Source organism: Balaenoptera borealis (genome assembly GCF_965194805.1).
Source record: "Balaenoptera borealis genome assembly, chromosome: 3".
NCBI classification, from domain to species: Eukaryota; Metazoa; Chordata; class Mammalia; order Artiodactyla; family Balaenopteridae; genus Balaenoptera; species Balaenoptera borealis.
The window spans coordinates 48,100,342-48,128,311 of NC_138866.1; the positions used below are offsets into that span (position 1 = coordinate 48,100,342).

Sequence of the window (27,970 nt, forward strand, 5' to 3'; positions counted from 1 at the left end):
TTATCTATTGCTAGTAGTTGGTTGATCTAGTTTTTCTTTGTTGGTGCAGAACACAAAGGGGTGAGGCTGGGCCTGGGGTTTAGGCTCCAGGGCAGAGGGTGCTAGAGGAAGGGATACATACGATCCCTAAGGCACCATCCTTGCACCAAAATGCCTTGACTTAGTTGATTATGTGAGGAGTATTTTAGGCAGAAGAGGGCGTCTATGTGCTTCTTGCTCAGCTTCTGAAAGTGTTCCCCTAAGATAGAACCCCTATGTCTGTAAAGCTGAATCACACATCTAATGCCCTAAAAAGTAACCTCAAAATCATCCAAAGTTCAGCTTTCCTGGTTTAATAGTGCGTCAACTTCATCCTAGCAAACTTTGGACACCCCCAGTACTTAAATACCTTGTTTTTCACAAGGGCAGTTTTCAGATCCAAAGGAGAAGCCTACAGCGGAAGCTTGTCTGCAGGATTCGGGATGCTGGCAATTCCGATCTTGGCACACAGCACACTCAGCCCTGAGTAGCCATGATTTATAGCATCAGAGCCTGGGCAGGAAATCCAGCAGCTCCCACTACACATGACAGAACACAGAGCCCAAAGCACACAGACCATGTGGCGAGGGGAGTGGGACAGAGCTAGGGGAAGGAACTGGGAGCCCAGGGCAGACCTCTGTGGGCATTGCTAGCCCCTCTCTCTGACCATCAGTCATATTCTGTGCCTGTGAGTCTTATTTTTCCATTCCCATTCTTTCGCAAACGGGTTAATCATTGCTCTTACTGAGAGAGAGAGGAGGGGAAAAAATGATTTAAATTCACTGAGAGGCTGAGGGTAATCATACTAATGCATTAGCTCAGATGTTATTTCAGGACAAGATTGCTATTAGTCTGCCATAATTCATCTGAAAGTTCTGTAGTAAGCCTTCCTGCCATTATTATTTGTTTTACAGCACAAAATATGCAAAGTGTAGTCTGAGAGATGAAAATCATATATAGAGCTTAGGCCTAAAATTCTGAAGTAAATTTATTTTGTGTCCTTTTTGTCTTCAAGCTATATTTTTGAAGCATCAAATATGGATATAGCACTGTGCTAGACACTGGGAGGGGTGGGATACAGGAAAAGAGAATTAGATGTTTATTGAGTCCATAACTCTGGTCAGGCACTCTGACAATATTGGATTTCTAATGGGCCCTGGAAATCATAGACTGTCCTCAATAGCTTATAGTGTAGAAGTGGAGATGGCATGCACACACATGAATGGTAACATATTCATGTTACTCGTATTTCTTTCCAGCTTTATAGAAACATAATTAACAAATGAAAACTTGTATGTATTTAAGGTCTACAACATGATGTTTTGACATATGTATACATTTCAAAATGTTTACTACAATCAAGCTAACTGACATATCCATCACCTCATAATTACTTTTTTTTTTTTTTTTGGTAAGAATGATTAAAATCTACTCTCAGCAAATTTCCAGTATACAACACACTATTGTTAACTATAGTCGTGATGCTGTACATTAGCTTTCTATAGCTCATTCATCCTGCATATCTGAAACTTTCTATCCTTTGACCAACATTTTCCCATTTTCTCCACCCCTCAGTCCCTGGAAACCACCATTCTACTCTGCTTCTAAGAGTCTGACTTCTTTAGATTCTACATATAAGTGACATCATACAGTATTTGCCTTTCTGTGTCTGGCCTATTTCACTTAGCATAATGTCCACCAGGTTCAGCCATGTTGTCACAAATGACAAAAGTTCCTTCTTTTTAAAGGCTGAATAATATTAGAGCATATATATATATATATATATATATATATACACACACACAACATTTTCTTTATCCATTCTTCCGTTGATAGTTACGTAGGTTGTTCCCATATCTTGGCATACTGAATAATGCTGCAATAAAATGGAAGTGCAGATATCTCTTCAAAATACTGATTTCATTTCCTTTGGATATATACCCAGAAGTGAAATTGCCAAATCTATGGCAGTTCTATTTTTAACTTTTTGAGGAACCTCCATACTGTTTTCCATAATGGCTGTACAAATTTACATTCCTACCAACAGTGTGCAAAGGTTCCCTTTTCTCAACATCCTCAATACTTATCTTTTGCCTTGTTGATAATACCTATCCTAACATGTGCGAGGTGACATCTCATAATTTTAATCTGCATATCCCTGTTGATTAGCTATGTTGAGTAGTTTTCATGTACCTGTTGTCCATTTGCATGTCTTCTTTTGAGAAATGTCTATCCAGGTCATTTAACCATTTTTAAATCAGGTTATCTATTTTCTTGCTTTGAGTTGAGTTTCTTATATATTTTGGATATTAACTCCTCAGCAGGTACCGTTTGCAAATATTTTCTCCCATTTCGTAGATTTCTCTTCATTCTGTTGATTATTTCCTTTGCTGTGTAGAAGCTTTTTAGTTTGATGCACTCCTATTTGTCTATTTTTGCTTTTGTTGCCTTTGCTTTTGGGATAATATCCAAAAAAATAATTGGCCAGACTAATGTCAAGAAGATTTTTCCCTATGTTTTCTCCTAGTAGTTTTAGGTCCTGTGTTTAGGTCTTTAATCCATTTTGAGTTGACTTTTGCATATGGTGTAAGATAAGGGTACAGTTTCATTCTTCTCTATGTGGATATCCAGTTTTCCCAACACCATTTGTTGAAGAGATCATCCTTTCCCAATTGTGTATTCTTGGCACCTTTGTCAAAAATCAGTCAACTGTATATGCATGGATTTATTTCTGTGCTCCCTATTCTGTTTCAGGGGTCTAAATATCTGCTGTTATGCCTGTACCATACTGTTTTGATTACTATAGCTTTGTAGTATGTTTTGAAACCAGGGCATAGGCTGCCTCCAGCTTTGTTCTTCCTGCTCAGGATCGCTTTGGTTTAAGGCAAGAGATTAACATAAAGAAATACTTTGAGACTAACTGAATATGGATTGTAAGCGTGAGCTCCTGTGGTCATGGGAGACTTTCTCAAGGAGCAGAACCATGCCCTTCAATCTCTAGATTATTAATCTAGAGGTTGAAGAGCATGAACTCAGAGTCCGGATTCAGGGTCTGCCTTTCCCATGTACCAGCTGTGTGAATCTGGCCAAGCTACTTGGCTCCTCTGTGGTTTGGTTTCTTCATCCGTAAAATGGACATGAGTTACATCTACCTCACAGAGTGGTTGTGAAAATTAAATGAAGATAAAATACTGAGACTAACCATATCATTAGTATCATCCAAGTGCTGGTTATTAGTATTTTTTTAAATTGTTTTGATGGGCAGAGGAGAAGGAGGTGCAATAATGTCAGTCTCATGGTAGAGGATGACATAAGCCATCTGCTATAGGACAAGAGTAATTAGCACAGTGTTGGCACGGCCTCTCTCACTCTCCGTCCTTTCGCTTGCTTGGCTCTTAGAGTCAGAGAGTGTGGGAAATAGAAATGGAGGGGACACGGGATTTACTCTAGTCAATCTCGTGTATTCTCTTTGACATTTTTCAAGAGGTTGCATAGGGCTTGCATGGCTTTTCAGCTACTTTTGCCCTCTGACTGCTCTTTGTTTAGATGTACCATGAGACAGAGACTGGCAAGAGGGGCTTCTGGTCATTTCCTCCTAATCTGAAGTGATCCAGCCACATCTGAACCCTCGGGGCACTTTGTCTGAACTACTTTTTTTTTGTTTTAACCCGTGCCTAGTCTGTACCATAGTGTGTTTACTTTTGCACATGTCACACGACCCTGATGAACCCCATGAGGGTTAAGGCTGGGCCTTACTTGTTTTGTATTCTGACCACAGTGCTTTAAACAGAATAGCTGCTATAAGTATCGCTGAAATAAGGAAAGGGTATTTTCTAGGGTGTGTGATAAGCCCACTACTTGAAAAAACGATTCCAACCTTAAATATTGGAGGTTTTAAGAATTTCATAATCCCGATCTTGAACAGGATTTCTGTTCATTCCAGGAACTGAAAGGGCATCTTCAATCTGAAGGTAAAATGTGACCATTTGTTTTCATGTCAGATACTGGCATCAGAGAGAAAAGCCTTGGCCAGCTTTGGGCAGGGAACAACAGCACCATGCTGGTTCCCTCCTGAAATACAGCACTTTATCAATAATGTGCTGGAGCTGGGGCTGTAATGCTATGAATGAAATTTGCATCCTAGTCAGATAGCTGTGAGCATAATTTGAAGGCAGGAACAGATATTTTAAGATCAATTGCACTTTCAGCCAGTGATGTTAAGAAACCTCTTCACTGTACAATATTTAAAAGGAAACTGATCATCCATATTGCAGTTTAGAAAATAATCACGAGAGGAGAATATCCAGATAAATTTTCTTTTCAGCTATCTCTTCCAGTGGTATCACTGTATAAGAAATTCTTATCATTCAAAATAGAAGTTTAGAGAAGTAGTTGGATATTTACAGCATTTAATTCACTCCTTCCCACTAACCCCCAGGCCAGTGGGGATTAATACATGAGGAGGCAAGTTTCAGTGGGGTCAATTGAAAGGATTTCAGAGAAATAAGAGGTACAAGGTAGATACCATCAACAAAGCAGAGTGTGACCTATTTGTTAAATGCTGTTTTGGGGCTGGAGGCTACAAAACAGTGGTTTTCAATCCTGGCTGTACATTAGAGTCATTATTTTTTTTTCCTGTTTGTTTTTATTTTTACTTTTTATTGAAATATGACATATGTTCCGTGAAGTGTACTAATCTTAAGTGGAAAGCTTAATGAATTTTTACAAGGGCACTTACCTGTGTACACCGTCAGATAGGATATAGAACATTTCTAGCACCCTAGAAGCCTCCCTAGGGGTAATCGTTCTCCTGACTTCTATCACCACAGACAAATTTTGCCCATTCTCAAACTTCATATAAATAAGATCATGCAGTATACATTCTTATGCACTTTTTTTTTTTTACTGAATATAATGTCTATGTGATTCATCAATGGTATGTATACTTATATGTTGTATGTATATTATATATGCTGTTTAGTGTTCTAATATATGAATATATCACAGTTTATTTATTCTACTGTTTGACTTCTTTTCAGGGTAAAGCAAATGGATCTGTTTATACATGCATGGAATATCTCTGGAAAAAATTTAACAGTTCCTCTGGGAAGGGAAACTGAGTGACTACAGGGCAAGGATGAGACAGAAATTCACTGTCTACATACAACTCTTTGTAGCTCTTGATTTTGTAAAATGTATTTGCTATATATATTACATATAAATTAAACATTTATTTAAAATTAAGCCCTTCGGGACTTCCTTGGTGGCACAGTGGTTAAGAATGCACCTGCCAATACAGGGGGCACGGGTTTGAGCCCTGGTCCGGGAAGATCCCACATGCTGCAGAGCAACTAAGCCCATGCGCCACAACTATTGAGCCTGCGCACTAGAGCCGTGAGTCACAACTACTGAGCCCACATGCCACAACTACAGAAGCCCACGCACCTAGAACCCACGCTCCACAGCAAGAGAAGCCACCATAATGAGACACCTGCGCACCACAACGAAGAGTAGCCCCTGCTCGCCGCAACTAGAGAAAGCCTGTGTGCAGCAACGAAGACCCAACACAGCCAAAAATAAATAAATAAATGAATAAGTGAATAACTAAATAAATAAATATTTTTTTAAAAATAACAATAAAAAAATAAAATTAAATTAAGTCTTTCTAACTTAAATATTAAACATGATACCATAAAACTCCTAGAAGAGAACATAGGCAAAACATTCTCTGACATAAATTATACCAATGTTTTCTTAGGTCAGTCTACCAAGGCAATAGAAATAAAAGCAAAAATAAACAAATGGGACCTAATCAAACTTATAAAGCTTTTGCACAGCAAAGGAAACCATAAACAAGACAAAAAGACAACCTATGGACTGGGAGAAGATATTTGGAAATGATGAGACCGACAAGGGTTTAATTTCCAAAATATACAGACAGCTCATACAACTCAATAACAATAACAACAACAACAACAACAAAACCCAAAAAACAAACAACCCAATCAAAAATTGGGCATAAGACCTAGATAGAAATTTCTCCAAAGAAGACATACAGATGGCCAATAGGCAAATGAAAAGATGCTCAACATCACAAATTATTAGAGAAATGCAAATCAAAACTACAATGAGGTACCACCTCGCACTGGTCAGAATGGCCATCATTAAAAAGTCTACAAATAACAAATGCTGGAGAAGGTGTGGAGAAAAGGGAACCCTCCTACACTATTGGTGAGAATGTAAATTGGTGTAGCCACTATGAAGAACAGTATGGAGGTTCCTCAAAAAACTAAAAATAGAGTTGCCAGATGATCCAGCAATCCCACTCCTGGGCATATATCCAGACAATACTATAATTCAAAAAGATACACGTACCCCTATGTTCACAGCAGCACTATTTACAATAGCCAAGACATGGAAACAACCTAAATGTCCATAGACAGATGAATGGATAAAGAAGATGTGGTATATATATACAATGGAATATTACTCAGCCATAAAAAAGAATTAAAGAATGCCATTTGCCACTACATGGAAGGACCCAGAGATTATCATACTAAACGAAGTAAGTTAGAAAGAGAAAGACAAACACCACATGATATTGCTTATATGTGGAATCTAAAATATGACACAAATGGATTTATCTATGAAACAGAAACAGACTCACAGACAGAGAGAACAGACTTGTGGTTGCCAAGGGGGAAAGGGGGTGGGGGAAGGTTGGATCGGGAGTTTGGGACTAGCAGATGCAAATTATTGTATATAGAATGGATAAACAACAAGGTCCTATTGTATAGCACAGGGAATTATATTAAATATCCTGTAATAAACCATAATGGAAAAGAATATGAAAAAGAATATCTATATCTATACCTGAATCACTTTGCTGTACACCAGAAGCTAACACAACATTGTAAGTCAAGTATACTTCAAAAAAAAAACTAAAAAAAATTTAAGTGTTTCTTGTGTCTTGACTCTGGAAATTCATTCAACTATTGACGGACACTTGGATTGCTTCCAGTTTTTGTCTATTATGAAAAAAGCTTCTGTGAATAACCTTGTACATGTCTTTTGGTGCCAAATTCTCTTGGGCACATACCTAACCGTTGAATCGCTGGGTCATAAGGAAAGTATATATTTAGCTTTAGTAGATACTGTCCAACATTTTCCAAGATGGCTATATTAATTTATAATCCTACCAGCAGTGTATGAGAGTTCCAGTTGCTCTATGTCTTCTCCAGCAGTTGGTATTGTCCAATTTAAAAAATTATAGCTTAGGGAGCATTATAAGGTACCATCCCCAGAGAGCCTTGTGTGATTCTTCTGGGGCAGGACGCATGCATTGGTACTTTTGGAAGTTCTCCCAGCTTATTCCAACGTGCAGCCAGGGCTGAGAACCACACACTAGAATGATGTCCTAAGGTGGCTGGATTTCAGAATCAGCTGGAGAAATTTAAAAGGTGTAGGTTCTTGGGTCTTACCCCAGACCTACTGAATCAGATTTTCCAAAGGAGAACCTATGATTTTAACTAGTTCCTGGAGGTGATTTGGATGCAACTAGTCTTAAGTTAGGAAACCACAGATTTAAGACATGTTTATTAAAAATTTTAGCAACCATTTTTTTCCAATTGAAAAAGTAAAAAGCAAACAAAAAATAAAAACAGTTCATTTATATAGACAATGGAAAGTAGGTCTTTCTTTCCTAACTTAGACTCCCAGTGATTCTCCATAGAGGCAACTGTATTGTTGAGTTTCATGTTTTGTGCGTATCATTCTAAAAATTTTCTGAACATATTGTATTTGTTAGGACCATTTATGTTGCAAGTGATCAAAAACTCTTTGCATACTGGCTTAAATTTTAAAAAGTAAACTTGGAGAGAATTGCTGTGTATAACTGAATAGTCCAAATTTAGCCCTGGCTTCAGGTACAGTAAGATCCAGAGACTCAAACTCTCAGTCTTGGTTTTTCACACATTTTGGCTTTTTCTTTATCATCATGCCCATTCCCTTCATGGCAGCAAAATGGCTACAGCAGTTTTTGACCTGAGAACTTCACTTCTATTCTGAATGGTCAATATATATCCTAGTAATCCCCCACTTAAGACTCACGAACAACTCTAAAATTGGAAGATTTGTATAAGCAATCCTAAAAATGGTTTCCTTCCTATTTCTATTTACCATTTGTGGCTGGTATAATAGATATTGTCTAAAACTAGAGCAGAAGTTTTATTAGTTTAAATGGATTAGTAAACAGTTTTTGGAGGGTGGTAACAATATTGGAAACTTGTGTATACCACAAACTTCCTTATATACACTTTATATTACCTGCCCATTTTTGTATCATAATGCTTTTGACAGACATAACTTATTCCAGCTGACTCTACCACTACAATTATTACTATTAATTATTATTATAAATTTGTTTAGTTTTTTTCTACCTTAACAGTGGGAATCCTCTTTTTTCTTTTTTTTCCAAACACTAATCTAGAGCTTTCCAAAAGTATTCTTGCTTTCTGATAGTTTCAAAATGTTTTCAGCCTATCTTGCTTTCCTTCCAACATCCTCCAAGGAACTCTGGCTCCTTTTAGTGGAAAAAAATGAGATGGGTCAGAAGGTGGAGTCAATGCTGCACTCTGGATGTGACTTCGACTTTGGCTGCAGGAGTGACAGCACCAAAGCAGCAACATACCATAGAGCATGGTTCTCAACGTGGGTGAATCTGTCCCCCAGGAGGCTTTTTATCCAGGGACATTTTTACTTGTCATGACTTGACTGGCGCTGGGGGTGTTTACTACTGTCGTCTAATGCATAGAGGCCAGGGATGCCACCAAAACCTCCAATACAGAGAAGAGCCACCTCCGCAGAGAATTATCTGGCTCCAAATGTCAATAGCGTTGAGGCTGAGAAACTTTGCCTAGAGCATTAGCTCATGTTGATGCTTTCAATGTACCTGTTCTTGTTCCTTCCCTTTGTTTTTATAATATTTTGTTACATACATAGGTAACTTTCCAACCCTTTTGTATATACTTTTACATACATATACATGATTTGTATATATTCCTATCAAATTTGACATCTTATGTTACATGGTATCACACCAAATCCTATATTTGAATTACAGGGCTGATGGCTTCATTTTAGGTTTTAGGGTGACTAATATGATTTACAAACAGAATACATAGTGGAAACTTCATGGGAAAGTGTGGTGGTCATGCTTTTCTTTTTCCTTCTTTCGCCCTTCCTTCTTGACCCTCAGTTCAGATGTCCAGAAATTAAATCCAAACAGTGCAGAGTCTATGATCTACTGGTTGGTACTATCCAAGAGTAGCACCAGCTGTCAGAAAAGGAAAACAAAACCCAACCTCTACTGCCCACCCTCCCGGGGCACCACGGTAATCTTTCGGGCTGGCAGCCCTAGAATGACAAGAAGAGCCCCTGTTTTGGAACCCATTTTTATATTTTCCTGTTAATAGTGCTATTTTTTCATTCCCTCCTTATTTTTCAAACATTTTTTGAAATATACTATACATACAGGAGAGTGCACATAAGTGCGTAACTCGATGAACTTTAAAAACCTGATTACATCTATGCAGCTAGCACCTAGACTGAGACCATGACTAACAACCAGAAATCCCTTTGCATTCCCTTTCAGTCTCTACCCCACACCCTCAAGCAAGAGTCTAGTAACTTCTAACAGCATAGATAAGTTTTACCAATTTTTATAGTTTCAATAAATGCAATCATACAGGATGTACTCCTTTGTGTCTGGTTTCTGCCACCCAACACTATATTCTTGAATTCATTCACATTGTTGCTGGTTAGCTGATAGATCCCTCACTCTCGGTGCTGTACGAATATGCCACACTATCCGTCCCACTGCTGAACATCTGTCCACTTGGGGTCTACTTCAAATAGTGCTGTTATAAACATTTTTTTGGTTGTTGTTATAAACATTTTTGTAAATGTCTTTTGGTGAACATGTGTAACACATGTACGCATTGCTGTTGGCTCCTAGGAGTGGAATTTCTGGGTCATAAATTAGCATATGCTTCACTTCAGTATATAATGCCAAACAGGTTTCCAAAGCAGTTGTGCCAACTTACACACCCCTCATTAATGTCAAAGAGTTCCATTTGCTCCCTATTATCACCAACACTTGATATTTTCCATCTTTTTCTTGTTAGCCATCATGGTGGGGTTATCGTGGTATTGCCACATGGTTTCGATTTGTATTTTCCTTATGATGAATGCAACTGGACATTTTTTCATACAGTGCTTGGCCATTTAGATATCATCTTTCGTAAGACGTCAATTCCCTATCTTTTATTTTAAAAATCTTATGGTGTTTTCTCCTTCATTCTTTTTTATTTTCCTTGCTGTATAAAGACTTCCTCTTTCCTCCTGCTCTGACCCCTAGGGAGTTTTTATAACATCTGAATTTTTAGGGTAACATTCTTTCATTTTATTTTTGAGCCTGTACTAATTCACCCTTGCTTCCTTTTTTTTTTTTTTTTTTTTAATGAGGAGTATTTTATTTTAATGATCAGTTGTTAGGGCACTAAAGATATAAGATAAAGGACTTCTTTTTTTCTTCAGAAACTTAAAATGTAGAAGTATAACCTACTAGGCAAAGCAAATCCTGCTCACAAGGTTTTCTTTTTGGCAGATAGATTAATTTGAAATGTGATAAAATGCATATAAAGATTTTTTAGTGAGTGCATACAAGATTACAGAATACAAGGCTACTTTCTTACTCAGAAAGCTTACATGGAATGATAGACTCATAGAACAGATTAGTAGTGCTAGAGGTGTGGGGTAGGGAGGAGAAATAGATAAAAGGGGTCAAAAGGTACAAACCTCCAGTTAAAAGACAAATAACTTCTGGGAAATAAAGTACAAACATGGTGACTATAGTTAAAAACACTGAATTGTACACAGTATTTGAAAGTTGCTAAGGAAGTAGATCTTAAAAGTCTTCATAACAAGAAAAAACAAGTTGTAACTGTGTGTGGTGATGGTTGTTAGTTAAACTTGTCTGTCTTAAACTAATACAATGTTACATGTCAATTACATCTCGGCTTAAGAAGAAAGAAAAGAAAATCTCTCAACTGAAATATGACAGATTTTTAAATTGTTAGAATACTTGTTTTTACTGACTTTTAATTTTTAAGTCAATAAAAGCTTCAAAATTACTTAGTGAATACGTTCATTAAAAAAGAAAAACAAACTGTTACTCTTCCCCTGCCCACATTATAGCCCAGCAGGAAAAAGCACTGAGTTCAGGCCAAAATCATAAAAACTTTCAATTAAACTAATAATTGCTGGCATGTTTCCGTTTAAATTTCCTTACCTCATTATCTCTGATTGCTTTTCATACCATTAGGTCACTAAAGTCTGCTTTTGAGACAAAAACTATTCCTTCCCCAAAAGTCAGGGGAAAAATTAATGATAAGGATGTAAGTTAATTAACACAATCATTTTGGCTTAATTATTTAAAGTCCAGTTTTATTCCTCCAGCACACCTGTCCCCTAGCTTTCAGAACCATACTGAGATCTGTAATTTTTCACTGATGAATTTATAGCTTTCACATACACAAAGAGAAGAAATAGAATCTTAAAGGCAATGCACACAAAAAGTATTGTGTCAACACATACACACCAACTTTTACACACACACACCCCTACATATTTTTAAAAGATGTCTTCTTTAATATTAACAATGGGATTTTTGTTTCCAAGTAAGCAATTTTAGTAATTCTTTTGAGACACCTTTGCTAATCATTTTTTTAACTTTATACTCTTTGAATACTGTAATTTTGTTTTTACCATTTTAACCATTTTTAAGTGTACGACTCAGTGACATTAAGTACATTCACACTTCTGTGCGACCATTACCACCATCCATCTCCAGAATTTTTTCATCTTCCTAAACTAAAACTCTGTTCCCATTAAACAGTGACTCCCTAATACCTCCTTCTCCCACCATTCTATTCTACCTTCTGTCTCTGTGTGTTTGACTACTCTAGGTACCTCATATAAGTGGAATCATACAGTATTTGTCCTTTTGTAGCTGGCTTAATTCACTGAGCATAATGTCTTCAAGTTTCATCCCTGTTGTAGCGTGTGTCAGAATTTCCTTCCTTTTTTAAGCTAATATTCCATTGGATGTATATACCACATTTTTTAATCCATTCATCTGTTGATGGACATTTAGATGGCCTCTACCTTTTGGCTATTGCGAATAATTTGCTATGCACATGGATGTACAAATATCTGTTTGAATCCCCGCTTTCATTTCTTTTGAAAGAAGTGAAAAGAATCCCAGAAGTGGAATTGCTGAATCCTATGGTAATACTATGTTTAAGTTTTTTGAGGAACTGCCATGGTGTTTTCCACAGGGGCTAAACATTTTACATTCCCACCAGTAATACACAAGGTAAACACTGTATTTTATTTGTATTTTAAATCTATCAACTCTGAATACCTTTTGTACACATCCCATGACCCCAAGACCAGCATTTGTCTGTCTGTCTGTCGCTCTATCTATCTACATAGATATTTAGAATGGAAACATTAATTTGCAACTGGTGGAAGCACCCTGAGTCAAGAAGCAGTTTTGATTGGTGTACCTAACTGGGTCCTCTCTTGCTGGGCGTCTCTTATTCTTCTGGGTATCTGAGGGAGGTTGGGATGGGCAGATAGATCCCCTACCCAGCTCTGTAGCCAGAGGGGCAAGTCCTGGTGACACACTTAAATGCCCTGGGAGACAGAGATCTGGTCTCTCCCAGAGGGCTTTTCTATGGGTTTATAACAGTATTCTAGAGGTAGTCTCCAAACAGCACTGCCCGGAATGGCTCTTTATTTGCAATTTACGTCACCTTTGACAATCTAGTTGAATTCTCCTGTTTTTCCCCCTGTTTAGTCTTCTAATTAATTTAATCATTTGTCTTTTAGTATTTTTGCCAATGCTTGTCTGGGAATTTGCCCACTGGGTTTCCTTGTACCCAGACCTTTTACACCTTGGGCAGGAAGCTGCTTTCTGAAAAACTTCCAGAAGGTGGCCTGCATTTTGGTGAGTATTTGTTAGTTATAATTGTTGTGCCCATGGGAATGGCAAGAGGGTTTTTTATACCTGAAATATCTGGGCTGACAGACTTGCTTATGTTTGGTGTGTAGAACTGACTTTTGTCACTTGGGGTTGGGGAGAGGTGCAGGTAGCACAGGGGTTTATCTCACTGGAGGGAGTGGTTCTCTGGAGTTCAGCCCTCATATTTCTTTGAACTGCTACAGCCTGAAGATTCTCCTGTGGATGTTTCTCTAGCTTCCCTATACCTTCTGAAAAGACCATTTTCCAAATAGGACTGTGGCTTCTGTGAGGGGTCCCCTTCTTCACAGCCTCTAACTGGTTGGGGTCCCCTGGCACTCTTAGACCTCTTCTCCGGTCTATTTACATTCATTCCCTAGGTGATTTCTACCAGGTCCATGCATTAAATAAATCTGTAGGCTAATAACTTCCAGATATATATCTCCAGTCTTGCCCTTTCCCCAAAACTCTAAATTTGTTTATCCAGCTGCCTATATAGCCTCTCAGATTGGTTGTCTGAGAAGAATGTTGCATTGAACATACCTAAAGTCAAACTCTTTATTTTTTCCACCCAAGTAAATGTCCACCTTCTTTCTTTTCTAGTTCAGTAAATGGTTCCATCTTTTCTGCAGTAGCTCAGGCCAAAAGTCTTGCTGTAATCTTTGACTCCTCACTCTCAACTGTTAGGTCGAATGCAATCTGCAAATCCTGCCACTTTTACTTTCAAAATACATCCTAAAGCCTACCACTTCCCCTTCTCGCCACCTTCACTGCTAACAACCTTCCCCTGTGGCCGTCACCTCCTTCCCGGATTCCTGCAATCTTCTAACTGGTCACTCTGCTTCCATGCTTGCCCCTCTATAGGCTAATCTCCATAGGGTTCCCAAGATGGATCTTTAAAAAATAGTATTCAGATCATATCACCTCTGCTCTCCTACTTCTAAGGGTTTCTTATTTTATTCCCAGAATACCAACTCAAAGTCTTTGTCACGACCTGTAGGTCATGTAAGACCCTATGTGAATTGTCTCTGTCTCTGGCTGCCTCTGACATCTTACCTCTTACTGTTCTTTGCCTCCACACCTCTACTGGATCCACACTGGGCCTCTGGATGGTCCTGACACAGACCCAGCATCCCTCAAAATCTTGTAACTTGCTTTTCCCTTATAACTTTCTGGAACACTCTTCCCACGCTTTTTACATGGCTCGTTTCCTCACTGTGTCCAGGTTTCTACTCATATGTCAGCTTCTCTGAGAGGCCTTTTCTCACAACCTTATGTAGAATCTCACCCTCCCAACATTACTGCAGATGGCACTATATGAAACTGCCCTTCTTGTAGGTCAAAAATGGTAGAATATTGTCAATTTCAAAGGTTTTAGTGCACACATATAACATTATTGTACTTACCTGTCATCCTTTATATATTGACAGGTTTATTGTTTACTTATTGGCTTGTTTATTTATTACACTTCCTCCCCAGAAGTGTAAGTATATGGAAGGCAGTGACTTGGGTTGCTCCCCTCTAGACAGTACCTGAAACAAAGAGGCATTCACAGATCATCAGCTGTATACTTCTTCCATCTTTTGCCCTTTGATATGTTAAGCTCATGAACCTGCTCTCTGTGCAGGCACACTGGTGTTTTTGGAGGCCAATCCCTTTCACTCCTCATCAAGAGCCACACTCTTACATCCTTAGAATTTTATTTTTGAGATCCTGTCATCCTCTTATACAGTTTTCTCTTTCTGATTGTCTGGTTATGGGACTAGACTACACTTTCCTCTGAGCTTCTGAGAGCTGTATACTGACATTTAGGATTCATGTCAGAGCCTCTCCAGAATTGCTTTTCTTGGACATTTTAATCCCCCATGTGAAAGACACTCCCTGATTCCCAGCCCTCTAGGTTCCTGTATTCCTGCTTCAATAACCAGTTCTTCCTGGGAGGTCAGAATTAAATCTAGGAGGAAAGTACTTTTTGTTTCTTCCTCTTCCTCTGCAAAATGCAATTATCACCAAGACAAGGTCAAAAATATATCATATGTTCTGCTTTTATAGAAATGAGATTTCCAGTCAAAACTCAGAGCTGGTAAATTCCCATTATTGCTGTGACTTGCAATGTGCCAATTCTGTGATCTTTTTAGGAACATATTAATCAGCGCTCCATCTTACTTAGCTGAGGCTATCATATTCACTTACGGTAGGCCAGGTGCTTTCCAAACCATTTAACAGTGAGTGGAATCTTCAATAATCAGTACAGTAATGTTTAGGACTTTCCCCCAAAGATGTACCAAAAGACTGTAACTTGAGTTCCTAGTTACACTTGATTCAAACTGATTTTCGAGTGTCAATGTTAATGAAAATAATATTTAATGACACTTGTTAAAGATGGTAAGGTAGACTTTATTCAGGACCATCATGAGGGTATAGGGACCACGGCAATGGGATTTTACAGTGGGAGAGAGAGACTGGGCTCAAGGCAAGTGGGAGTTGTAGCCAAGGAGCAGGGAGCAGGGGGTCAGTGGATGGAAAATTATCCCTAAGAGGAAGCATTAGGGATAAAGGGGGTTCTGGCTAAACTGACCTAACAGGATTCTTGCTGAAAGCAGGCCAGGGTGATCAGACATTACTTGGTGGGACATCACTGAACTGATCAGATATCCAGGGTGATCAGATATCAAGGGGAGTAGAGGAATCTGGTTAAACTAACTTAGCAGGGTTCTTGGTAAAACTAGGCAGTGCACTGATGGCCTAGGAGAAGTTTCAAGAGCTTGAGTAAAGTTTGGTCAAGCAAAGAATCTTTGTCACCAGCTTGCAAATGGGGGTGGGCGTGGAGGGGAATAGCACAGAACAAAAATCAAGGGCCTGCATTTGGAGTCAGACATACTTGTTTCTGAATCTTATTGCTCCCATGTGTAGTAGTCAGAAACCAAACCAATAATTTTAACAGAAAAGAATTTAATAGTGGGAATTGGTTAAAAGGGTGTCAGAGGCCTGAAAAGGTAAAAGGAAATATTGGGGCACCAGAAAGATAGTAACTTTAGGAAGCAGTTCCTGCCCCCAAGGCTAGTGGCACAAAGAGAAGAGGATAAGGTTATTAGAACCCAGAAGCTCAGAGTAGGGCCCTTTATAACTGGGACCCAGACCTCTGGGAAGGGGGTGCCAGTTAACTGATGTTGGTATTTCTGAGGGGCTGGTTCTAGGAAGGTGGAAAATTACTGCTGCTGCTGAGGTGAAAAACCATTACTGGGGTGATGCTGAGAGTACCAGGAAGCAAGCAGGGAGAAGAAAGTCCCTTCTTCCTCATCTAGCCTTAGACTGTCCTTCTCACATGCCAAGAAAGAGCCACAGACAAAGCAGAAACGTGATTTGCAGAGTCCTAGCCTCAGCATCACAGAGCAGAGCAGAGAAGAGAGGTTTGGAAACAGAAAGAAATTGCATAATCACAAGTTTGATGGTTTTAAAGAAATGACATAACCTCTTTAAGCCACAATTCCTCTACCTATGTAATGGGGAGATATGCCTCCTCTTAAGGTTCTTGTAAGGATTAACTGAGTGATGGGTACAGATGACTCAAGTGCGTTGTCAGTAGCTTCAGATCTGGCTATGTCCCTGACGCCTCACCTTCAACCTCACTCCAGCATCCAGAGGGTGACAAGGAAAAGGAGAAGGAAAGATGGAAAGAGGAGAGAAGAAAGAAGATGAGAAAAGAAGAAGGGGGAGGGGAGGATGGCAGAAATGTGACCAGTACGCTGGGCATGTGTAGCCACTTGTACAGGTGGTTTACCACCACCAGAGAGAAGGGCCAAAGCCCTGTGGACCATCCCTGGCCTCCTTGGGAAAGCTTTTCCCACTTTGAACAAATTACATGCTCCAGAGCTTTTAATGATTCCTAGGGGTGGGTGTTATGATTTCTGCAAAATCATGGAAACTAATAACAGTAGCTGGAGGCATGTGATCATTTTCTAAGAAGTGAAGGTTCAGTGGCTTGGCAAAGGATGACAGTGGGAGGTCTTAATGAGTTAGACCACAAATTAATCCTGCCTTATTTTTCCTTTGACTGTTTTTTTTTCCCCCTGTGTCTTTGGCTAGCTCCAGCAGCTGTTCTAACTGTGTAATCAAGTCATTTCTAGGAAAGCTGAGCAGCTGGGTCAGTACTATATGTTCTAGTGATCATTGGCTGTCAGGTTGAAGCTTAAATTAATATTCTGAACAGTTATCGAATTTCGGCTGCCCCATCTTCACAGAAGCCAGCAACTGGAAATGTTACTGGTACTCAGGTTTCTACTTTCATCAACACATTCAAGGAGGGATAAAATCCAGAGTCAGCCTGATACCGCCAATAATAATTCTTAGAGTTGCTGTTGATGTGAAAAATAGATAATACTAAACGGGGTCCAAGGAACTAAAAATGTTACCATTCACTTATGTCTGCCCGAGCTGAGCAGGACGATTGTCACCCCACCATGCTGAGGTGTCTCCCTTGCCTTTAGGTCTCATTTCCTTCCTGGATAATAAACATAAAATCCCTATAATGAGACCTTAATAGACATTTCTCCAAAGAAGATATACAGATTGCCAACAAACACATGAAAGGATGCTCAACATCACTAATCATTAGAGAAATGCAAATCAAAACTACAATGAGGTATCACCTCACACCAGTCAGAATGGCCATCATCAAAAAATCTAGAAACAATAAATGCTGGAGAGGGTGTGGAGAAAAGGGAACCCTCTTGCACTGTTGGTGGGAATGTAAATTGATACAGCCACTATGGAGAACAGTATGGAGGTTCCTTAAAAAACTAAAAATAGAACTACCATACAACACAGCAATCCCACTACTGAGCATATACCCTGAGAAAACCATAATTCAAAAAGAGTCATGTACCGCAATGTTCATTGCTGCTCTATTTACAATAGCCCGGACATGGAAGCAACCTAAGTGTCCATCGACAGATGAATGGATGAAGAAGATGTGGCACATATGTACAATGGAATATTACTCAGCCATAAAAAGAAATAAAATTGAGTTATTTGTAGTGAGGTGGATGGACCTAGAGTCTGTCATACAGAGTGAAGTAAGTCAGAAAGAGAAAAACAAATACCGTATGCTAACATATATATATGGAATCTAAAAAAAAAAACAAAAAAATGGTTATGAAGAACCTAGGGGCAGGGCAGGAATAAAGACACAGACATAGAAAATGGACTTGAGGACATGGGGAGGGGGAAGGGTAAGCTGGGATGAAGTGAGAGTGGCATGGACTTATATATAGTACCATATGTAAAATAGATAGCTAGTGGGAAGCAGCCGCATAGCACAGACTTATATATAGTACCAAATGTAAAATAGATAGCTAGTGGGAAGCAGCCACATAGCACAGGGAGATCAGCTCAGTGCTTTGTGACCACCTAGAGGGGTGGGAGAGGGAGGGTGGGAGGGAGACGCAAGAGGGAGGAGATATGGGGATATATGTATATGTATAGCTGATTCACTTTGTTATAAAGCAGAAACTAGCACACCATTGCAAAGCAATTATACTCCAATAAAGATGTTTTTTAAAAAAATCCCTATAATGGAGGCTTCCCTGGTGGCACAGTGGTTAAGAATCCGCCTACCAATGCAGAGGACATGGGTTCGAGCCCTGGTCCGGGAAGATCCCACATGCCGCGGAGCAACTAAGCCCATGCGCCACAACTACAGAGCCTGTGCTCTAGAGCCCACAACTACTGAGCCCACGTGCCACAACAACTGAAGCCCGTGCACCTAGAGCCCATGCTCTGCAACAAGAGAAGCCACCGCAGTGAGAAGCCTGCACACTGCAACGAAGAGTTGCTGCCAGCACGCAGCAACAAAGACCCAACGCAGCCAAATAAATAAATTTATTTTTTAAAAAGTAAGAAAAAAAATCCCTATAATGCAAAAGGACCACTTTCAAGAAGTGTAAATTGAAATATGCTGGCTGTATAAACTTGTGAAATTAGTTTTGCTGGTGGAAGAAATTTTAATTAAAGGGCTGCTTTGAAATAAGGAAGAGTAATAAAGCATTTTTCATTGTGTTCACGTTGGCACCAGCCACATTCACTTTAATGATCTAATTTCCATTTTTCTTATTTAATGGATGACATTAGATTCGCTTTCCCAACACGTTCATTTCCAAAAAGTTAATGAAGTCAAGCTAAGTATATATGGTAAATCGTTAGTGTTTCTGTTTAGCGCCACCAATATCCCACAGTCCTGGATTCTACTTTCTGTCTGGGGACAAGATAAGATTTATCAGAAAAATTCGTACTTTTCAGACTAAATGGCTAATGTCCTTTATATTAGGAAATCAATGAAATATCAGAACTACAGAGGAAACAGTACCTTTTCCATCACCTTCAAATGAGTAAACTTGGCATGAGATTAATTTTTGTGACTTTCCATAATAAAGAACTGAATCAAAGTAATAGATTTAATGTCTGAGAATCAAAACTTGGGAATTTAAAATTTGATGTATAGGAACCACTCAACAGGGAGTGAGGGATGGGGTTTTAAGCATTTATTGAAACAATTTTTCATGAAATCTTTTTTTTAAAGGTGAGATTTTACCCACTCTCTCTTACATCAGGCTTCTTAAGGAAAGAGCACAGCTTTGGGGGTCAAAGACCTTGGTTAATTAGTCTGCCATTTCCAGTCAAGATGAAATAACAGAGACTAGATTTACAATTCCTGCCTAAAGCAACCAAAACACTAGAAAAAAAAAAAAAAACAGTGGTTTTCAAACTATGAGCATTAGGAAACAAAGGACTGTGACACTTGAGAGACAAACAACCCAATTTTTAAAATGGGCAAAAGATTTGAATAGACACCTCACTAAAGAAGATATATGAATGGCTAGTAAGCACATGAAAAGATATTTATCATCATTAGTCATCAAGGAAATGCAAGTTAAAACCACAATGAGGGCTTCCCTGGTGGCGCAGTGGTTGAGAATCTGCCTGCTAATGCAGGAGACATGGGTTTGAGCCCTGGTCTGGGAAGATCCCACATGCCGCGGAGCAACTAGGCCCATGAGCCACAACTACTGAGCCTGCACGTCTGGAGCCTGTGCTCCGCAACAAGAGAGGCCACGACACTGAAAGGCCCGCGCACCGCGATGAAGAGTGGCCCCCACTTGCCACAACTAGAGAAAGCCCTCTCACAGAAATGAAGACCCAACACAGCCATAAATAAATAAATTTAAAAATAAAAAGTAAAAAAATAAAGGCGGAAAAAAAATTAAAAAAAAAAAACCACAATGAGATATTACTACATACTTAACAGAATGTATAAAATGGGAGAGACCGACCATACCAAGTGTTGTCAAGGATGTGGAGAAACTGGAACTCTCATATGCTGCTGATCTGTAAAATGTACAACCACTCTGGGAAACAGTTTCCCTGCTTCTTAAAAACTTAAACATACACCTATCACAGAACCCAGATATTCCATTTCTGGGTATTGACCTAAAAGAAATGAAAGCCTATGTCTACTACAAGGACTGGCACGTCAATGTTCTTAGCGGCTTTATTCATAATAGCCCCCAAATAGAAATAATCCAAATTTCCATCACCAAGGGAATAAATAGATTGTGGTGTATCCATATAAGGGACTATTCTTCAACAATAAAAAAGAATGAACTAGTTAGTTTCAGATGTACAGCAAAGTGATTCAGTTATACATATATACACTCTTTTTCAGATTTTTTTCCATTATAGATTATAGGATACTGATTATAGTTCCCTGTGCTATACAGTAGGTCCTTGTTATTTATCTATTTTATATATAGTGTCAAACACATTTCTTAATCTCTCTGAACCCAAATTCCCTCAGGGGTCAAATGGAAACTCTGACAACAAGCCCCTCGCAACCACAGGGAGCTGTATCAGGTGAGACCCTGTAGTGACAGCCCTTAGAGAAGCAGTAAGTACATCAAGCAGGGAGAACATCTTGTCCTCTCCGTAGAAGACTTCATTTTCCTATTAATCCCACAGACAGTGTTCTCTCTCGAGGTCGTATCTTTTATCTTCAGTAATCAAAGGATATGCTTTTTGAAGCTAAGGTGGCTCAATCTCTTAAAACGTCTTTAGAAACAAAGTCAGATGGGGAGAAGTGAGAATACACAGGGGATTAAAAAGTAACAGCCCAGCATCTGTAGCTTTGCCGAACACTCAGGTGGAAACTGGGCTTGCCCTGTTATCAAGGGACACAATATATTCAAGCTCTCGCGCCTATGTGTGACCCTCCAATCCCCCCCTCACATTCACATGACAAAAATTATAAAAAGAAAATACATTTAAAATGTAAAGATCATATGCTTTGGAGTCACACCTGACTCATCACTCCCTGGGTGTGTGACTCCCTCTTGCTGAGCCTCACTTTCCTCACGTGTAGACCCACTATCCCATAGGATGACCATGAGGAAGAAATAGGAAAAGCACCTTGGCAGCACTTGACACAGGGGAGGTGCTCAGTACAACAGTTTCCCCAGGGTAACACATTGGATTGTGGTAGCGATTGAGTAGGAAGTTCCTGGCCCTCATTCCATTCCCTTTTCACCGTTCTCTGTTGCTAGCTCGCCTGGCTGGTCTGTGATGGGGGGGCGATTAGACACCAGGGGGCTTAGCTCAGCCTGGTGTTCTTGCCACTGTGCAAGAACACCATCACGGATCAGAATTCATTTATCAATTAGGGAAAATGGCACCAAAAGATAAAATCATATTGGTTGGGAGATCAGGAAAAATCTCTTTGGACCCTACTCCAATGCTATTCATGACCAGCTCAGCCCCCAGCGTCTCTCCACGGGTACATTCTCTGACTGCTATGGGCCCTGACCCAGAACTCTTTCCAGAGCCGTACATCTGGTAACCCCGGTGGTGCCGGACTGGGCAGGAGGCTGTGGGTGCAATGTTGTTGCTGTGGCAGCCCTCCACCACAAGATGGCACACAACTCTCTTCTTTCAGAAGAGAAAGGCTAGCAAAGCAGTGGAAGTCTGAAACCAGGCATATTTCAAATCAGACGAAAATGCATTCATTTTAAAAAGTTGCCTCCTTCCCTCTTAAAATGGTAAGGACAAATCAAAGAGCATGAAAGGAGTTCTGATAAGGCACGAAAGATGATGGGAGAAGGGGAGACTGCAGTGGGAGACCCAGGAGGGTTGCTTAGAAGCTGAAGGACTTGCCTTCTTGGTGTCTGTACTTGGTCTTGTCACCTCCCTTTTTGTCCATATTCTTGTCGAGCTCGTAACTCCAAAATGGGCTACACTTGGGGGTCTCCATCCTTGATCGAGGGTCTATTTGAGCCTTGACTAGACTTTAAAAATCCTGGATTCCTCTTCTACTCATACGAAGATCCAAGTGTGTTTCTTACTTCTTTTCCCATAATGACAAGGGCATGTTTTTCACATTTGCCCCCATGTTCTCTGCTGCTGCATATCTTTCACTTCAGACATTGTGCATTGTCGTTGTTATGCCGATACAGGGTTATGGGAGCCGATTTTAATCTCCAGCTCACCTTGGATACACCTGGCCTGGGCTGCAGTGGTCCCGCCTAGCCTCCAAGCCACGGCTCTATGTCACCCTCTGCTGGTAGGGCGATCATCTTCTTTCCACGTCCTTCCTCCTCTCACAGCTTACGAAAGGCATGTATGGAACCTAAAGCATTGTCCTACCTCCTCAGTAGCTCATAAATCTCACTTAGCAAGCAAGAGTGTATTTTGATTGCTTAAAGTAATTCAAAGACCTGAACTTAAATCTGGTATCATCATCCTTCCTATTAAATTTTGAGGAAATGTGCTATAGGCACATAGACAAATAATTGCAATGTAAACAGGAGGGGTGGAGAGGGTAGGTGAGAGATGGTTCCCAAAGACCGAGCAGGAGTAGGTAAGTCTAGATGGGTGGAGGAGTAGGGCTGGGATGAGGAAAGACACTCTCTTTGGACAGCACTGCCTGACGGGCGGGAGGGAGGAACAGCAAAGCGCAAGCGACACCCACAGGCAGTCCCGTCCTGCTAGAGAGTGAAATGCATTGAAAAACAGCCCCTGCAATAGGCAGTTGCTAGATAGAGGGGCCTGTGTGCCATGTTAAAAGGCTGGGGTTCTGCCTCTAAGTGATGGACTGAACCACTACAGAGTTTGATGAAGGCAGTTCATATTTTAAATATATTGCTCCACCCTTAAGGCGGAGGACAGATTTAGGAAGGATTTCCCTGTGTGGAGGGAAACCAGTTCAGATGCTATGGCAGTAATTTAGGCAGGAGATTATGGTGCCCTGAACCAGGACGGTGGTAAAAGGTATAGAGATGAGCATTTAGGCCCACTCAGGAGGACCCCATCAACCAACTGAATGTGTGTGATCAAGGGTGATTCCTAAGTTTCTAGCTTATAGGAGGAAGAGTTGATCTAGAAGGAAGGTGATAAAGGTTTTGTGCACATTGACTCTGAAGTGCTCAGAGGACATTTGGGTGAGATGAACGCAGCCTGGTGGATAGACGTAGCCAAAGCTTGAGGGAGGGCCTAGGCTAGCGATACTGATTTGGGAGACAGCAACAGGTAAGTGCAGTTAAAACCAAGAGAGTGGATGAGATTGTTCTGGAATAGAGTGAAGAGGAAGAAAAGCAGCGGGTCAAGGAGTGGGTCAGTGTCAATCCCTTAACATCAATATTTAAGGGATAAGGAGCAGAAGACAAGCTATTGAAAAGAGAAGTCCACAAAGGAGACAGAGAAGGAATATTGGTCAGAGAGGCGTAAGGAGGAGCAGAAAAGTGCATTGCCATAGACACCAAATGATTAGAGACCACCCCCCCGCCCCCAAGGAGGGAGGATACAATGGTTTCAGAAGCAGCAGAAAGGCCCAAGGATAAAGACTGCAAACTCTCCACAGTATCTGGCGATGGGGAGGTTGTAGAAGTCACATGGCAGGGGACTGGAGAATGAACGGAAGGTGAGGATGTGGAGACGGTGAGGGCAGGTTACCTTCTGGATGGTCCTGGGTGGGCAGAGGAGGGGAGAGATGGGGTAATGGCCCATGGGCTGAACTGGATATAGGATAAAGGAAGCTTTGGGATTTTGTTTGTTTGTTTTTTAAGTACATTGTACTTTTAAAAAGTTTTTGTAGATTTAAAGGAAGTTGCAAAAACAGTACAGAGAGGTCCCATGTATCCATCACCCAGCTTCCCCCAGTAGCAACGTCTTACATTTCTGTAGTATGTATTTTCAAAGCCAGGACATTGACATTGCTACAAGCTACAGACCTTATTCAAATTTCAACAGTTTTTGCATGCACTCATACGTGTGTGTATGAATAGTTTTACACAACTTTATCATCTGCATGGATTTGTGTAACCACCACCACAGTTAAATACAGAACTGTTCCATCACCAGAAAGAGCTCCCTCATGCCCCAACCCTTGGCGACATGCATCTGTTCACCATCCCTGTAATTCTGTCATTTTGAAAACATTATACAAATGGTACCATATAGTGTGTAACATTTAAGCCTGGCTTTTTTTCATTCAGTTTTTTCCCCCACGACATCAGCATTGCTGGAAGTATCAAGAGCTTGTTTCTCTTATTACTGAGGAATATTCCATCATATGGATATACCACAGTTAGTTTAGCCATTCACTCCCTGAAACACATTAGGGTTGTTTCCAGTTTGGAGCTATTAGAAATAAAGCTTCAATGAACATCACGTAGACATTTTTGTGACATGAGTTCACATTTCTCTGGCATATATGCCTAGGAATGCAACTGCTATATCACCTGGTAAGCATATGTTTCATTTTATAAGAAACTACCAAACTATTTTCCAGAAGACTGTACCATTTTGCATTCCCAACAGCAATTTACAAGAGATCCAGTTTTTCCATATTCTCACCAGCATTTGGTATTGTCGCTATTTTTTATTTGAGCTGTTCTAATAGGTGTATGATATAGGAAGCTTTTGTTGTGGCGTGTTTTATTTGTTTGTGGGTTTGTTTAGTGAAGGAGAGCCTTTGACACGTTCACGGGCTGAGTGGAAGGAACGAGCAGAGATGACGAATTGAGGGTGCAGGAGAAAGGAGGTGAGTGGACAGAGTCCTAAGGGCTGGAGGAGAAGGGGTAGAGTGATGAATGAGCTTCGATGGCTGCGTGCCTTATCCTTGGGGATGGGAGGAAAGGATGCTAGGGTGGGTGAGTGTGGAGAGATAAGTGTAAGTGAGATGTGAGAAGTGGACCCTAGCAAGAGAGCGGCAGAAACACGATTGGAGGTGGAGGCCCGGAAGGACACTGTCACCTGCTGGGTGACCACGGATTCTGGAGTCAGGCTGATGCCAGCTCCCCCACTTCCCAGCTATTTGACCTCGGGCACGTTATCTAATCTAAGGACTCCGTTTCCTCATTTATAAAATGGGCATAATAATAAATACGGGTAGGATTATGGTGAGAATTAAATAAAATTCTGTGCGCTCGGTGAATGAGAGTGACAGCAATGATGATCACGTAGTGAATCAAAGAGCTAAACGTGCCAGATAAATTCATAGTCCAAATAGTTTGATCACTTTTGGCTTAGGCGTCTTTCCACTGCCTCCTGCAAGACTGAAAATAACTTGAGGGTAGGAGCCAGACGTCCTACTTTTTTCTGTCTTCCTAGCATCCAGCTCAGTGCTTTCCTCATAGAGGGCTCTCAGTCATGTGTATTAAACACCTGAATAACTGGACTGCACGTGGTCAACCCCGCAGCAGCTCAGGGTGCTGCTTCTCAGGCCACTTCCCTTCCACTGACTCTCTGGGTCGAAATTTCTCCTCTCTCCATTTGCTGCCCTTATTACACTAACTCATCTTGCTTTGCGGTCACTGGCCGAAAGAATCATAGCTCTCTGATTTGGGCTCTATATTTCAGTTCTGGAAATGCAAAGCACATTATTATTCATCACTAAAGTCAGGTGATCTCTTTCTGTTGGTTATAAATGGCCAAGAATTAAAAAGGAAAAGGAGAGGGCAATATATCACTGGAGAGACTTCTTTAAATTACCTCTTTTTATGACCACTTGCATCCTGGGAGGGCCTGAGCTTCGGCAAGTTGACGGGGTCAGTGTCCGGCCGCTGAGTGAGCCACTCCTAGACCCCGAGGGACAGAGGAAGGGCTGCCGCAGCGGTGCAGCCATTTTGCCGTCTCGCTCCATCCTCAGTGGGTTCAGGTGCGCCGGCCAGGTGAGAGGCAGAGTGGGACCTGCGCTAATGAGGAAGAGGCAGCGGCACGCATAACAACAGCCACAGGCACACCTGTGTCTGGTTGTCAGTTTGCTAACCTTGGCCGCGCCCCCAACCTTAAAAAGAAGAATGTATTGTGAAAACACCCAACTTCCTGTCCTTCTCCCTCCCCCTCTCCTCCCTCCAAGGAGATGCAGAAATGCAGCTAAAATGCCGCCTAGAGATGTCTGCGGAGGGACACTGACAAGACGAGTCAACGATGGAGGCAAAACAAGGAATTTAGAAAATCCATAACCTGCGTATCACCCCTCCTCAAATCATCCCAGTCTTGGCAATCCCACCTCTTGCAAGCAGAGGTGGAGTTTGTTATAACTTTTCCTGGCATCGCAAATAGCCAAATGCTCCGGGGCCCTCCGACCAAACCCCTCGCTCTGACCACCAGGGGTCAGGCTGCAGCCAGGAACAGGCAGCGAACGCCCCAGAGCCGAGCTCCGTTCAGGTCCCCCCAGGCCCTGCCCTGCCTGCCCGCCTGGGAGCTCACCACAGCTCATCCAGCAGTGGCCTGTGGGATTCCGTTCCCATTTGTCATAGAAGCTGCCTGGAGTTGGGATAGGTCCCCAAGTGAATCAGATCATTCGCTCATTTGCATTTGTTAAGTTTGAAAACCACTCACCTAAAGAATCATGTTGGGGGGTGGTGGGGGGGGCAGTGGGAGGGTCGGGGGGAGCTTATGAAAAGGCGGATTCTGGGGGCTGCTTCTGGAGGCCCATTCTGGGGTGGAGGGGTTGCCTCCCGAGCAACTGCCTATCATGCAAACTCTTTGATTGGTTCTGACACAGACGCCGCAGAACCACACTTCGGCAGGATGCTTGAAGCCGTTGTTCCAACCCAAGAAGTCCCTAAGCGGAGCCTTCACCTTCGTGCCGTGCCCAGGACTCCGGCAGGCAGAGGACTGCCCACGTGCCCTGCCACCCCAGTGCTGTAGGCCCTCACATGTATGGTCTCTGGCACACCTGAGGCGACACAGCTGCTCCTGGCACATTAATAAACACCCAAGGTGGGATGAAGGCGGCAGGAGAGGAAGGACAGTTCATACCGCCCAGCACCCGAGGAAGACCACTGCCAGCCCACCCTGCCTTCTCCTGATGCCCCTTGTGCTCCCCCTTCCTTCCAGCTATTTCTCGGCACTGCTTTCCTTGTTTTATGCCCTTTGATGTGCCTCCCTCCTCCTCATTGCTCAGCAAAAGCATCCTGGATTTAGAGGCAGCTAAGCTAGAGAGCTCAGGATCAGGTTTGGTGTCCTCCATGGATGCTAAGACACGGTTTATAACATTAGCACCCTGATGTGCTAACAGCTTTTCAGGGAGGATGGGAGCAAACGGCAACGTCACATACGTACATCGGTTGTAAGATGCAGCGCAGGTCCAGAATCAATAAAACGTGTGTCGTAGAACGGGGAAAAGTGTCTCTCTCGTTCTCATCATCTAATGCTGCTTTGTTCATTCGACTCGAATTCATGGAGCGCCTGCCTACTGGGCCAAGAACCTGTTCCAGGTGCTGTGGGTAGAGGGTTCAGCGGTGCTGATATTACGGTGTAGGGAGCAGGTAATCAAATAAGAATAATAAATGAGTTAGGGAATCAGAGAGTTGGTGA

The 27,970-nt window shown here is 41.2% G+C and overlaps 2 long non-coding RNA genes across 2 annotated transcripts in view; one reads left to right on the top strand and one right to left on the bottom strand.

The window, feature by feature from the left end:
* Positions 1-27,970, top strand: part of LOC309625419 — a 606,027-nt gene that overhangs the window by 142,108 nt on the left and 435,949 nt on the right. The gene's annotated exons all lie outside the window — the stretch shown is intronic.
* LOC309625411 overlaps positions 1-27,970 on the bottom strand; it is a 28,913-nt gene continuing 943 nt past the window's right edge. Inside the window, exon 2 of the long non-coding RNA XR_014242507.1 lies at positions 1-27,873. This is a non-coding gene — a long non-coding RNA (uncharacterized lncRNA). The remainder of the gene's footprint in view (positions 27,874-27,970) is intronic.